At 51.9% G+C, this 1,280-nt stretch overlaps 1 pseudogene; it reads right to left on the bottom strand.

Moving 5' to 3' along the window:
* Positions 1-649: 649 nt before the first annotated feature.
* On the bottom strand, positions 650-767 carry LOC124803794 (annotated as a pseudogene).
* Between the last annotated feature and the right edge of the window lie 513 nt (positions 768-1,280).

The raw sequence follows: 1,280 nt of genomic DNA, 5'->3' as shown, positions 1-1,280 counted from the left end.
CCGCACTTCCTCACTATTTCTCAGAGTGCAGCATGTGGCTGGCCAAGCCCTACGCGAAGCCCGTCTCACGACAGACGGTCCGACTCTACTGTACAGCCCCTCTGCGTCACGTCGTACCAACAGCGACCCAACCTTGCCCCAGCGCTGGCTGCCGACGCCGACCACATTCGCTGCACTACTTGGCATAAGGGCGTACTGCCCTCTCCCAGTCGTCCCCATAACTCTCTCTCCAGCCCCGTTGCCAAACGACCGACCCCATACACTTCTAAAGATTCGCGCAGTCTATATCGTCACCGCAAAAGCCATCCAAGTGAAAGATTAGAACCAACACACAACCAGTGCCAAAGATGAAGAGAAGCCGCCCTCTCTAAATTAACATATAGGAGCCCGTAAACTACCAGCTCTAAAGTAAAAGCAGAACATAAGGTTCCAGATTGCACTGTCCACAAACTCCTCCCGAACAGGCCATGAAGGCCCAACGGCACCGACCGGCCGCCGTGTCATCCTCAGATCACTGTATGCGGATACAGAGGGGCATGTGGTCAGCACACCGCTCTCCCGGCCGTATGTCTGTTTCCGAGACTGGAGCCCCCACTTTTCATTCAAATAGCTCCTCAGTTTGCCTCCAAAGGGCTGAGTACACCCCGCCTGCCAACAGCACTCGGCAGACTGGATGGTCACCCATCCAAGTGCTAGCCCAGACCGACAGCGCTTAACTTCGGTGATCTGACGGGAACCGGTGTTACAACTGCGGCAAGGTCGTTGACATCACAGTCCCTATCTTAAGAGAAATGCAGAGATCTTTATTTATTGCTTTTGCAGAGGAAAAACGTAACAACTTCTAAAGCGCACCTAAGGCTTTTAACGTTTGTTGTATGGTTAGTCATTGACCCTATCGCTAAATTTTACAAATGGTTTAAATGGCTGCCGGCAGCTGAAGCCGAGCGCTTCTAGGCGCTTCAGTCCGGAACCACGCGGCTGCTACGGTCGCAGGTTCACTTAGTTCTAAGCCTAGGGGACTGATGACCTCATGTTAAGTCCCATAGTGCCATTTGAACAATTTCTTTTTAAATGGCTCTGAGTACTATGGGACTTAACACCTGAAGTCATCAGTCCCCTAGAACTTATAACTACTTAAACCTAACCAAGGACATCACACACATCCATGCCCGAGGCATAATTCGAACCTCCGACCGTAGCGGCCGCGCGGTTCCAGACTGTAGCGCCTAGAAACATTCGGTCACTCCGGACGGCGCAAAATTTTGCATCTATTCCAGTCA

Source organism: Schistocerca piceifrons, chromosome 6 (genome assembly GCF_021461385.2).
Source record: "Schistocerca piceifrons isolate TAMUIC-IGC-003096 chromosome 6, iqSchPice1.1, whole genome shotgun sequence".
Lineage (NCBI taxonomy): Eukaryota > Metazoa > Arthropoda > Insecta > Orthoptera > Acrididae > Schistocerca > Schistocerca piceifrons.
The sequence above is the reverse complement of the archived record's forward strand: the minus strand, read 5'-3'. Positions and strand labels throughout refer to the sequence as shown.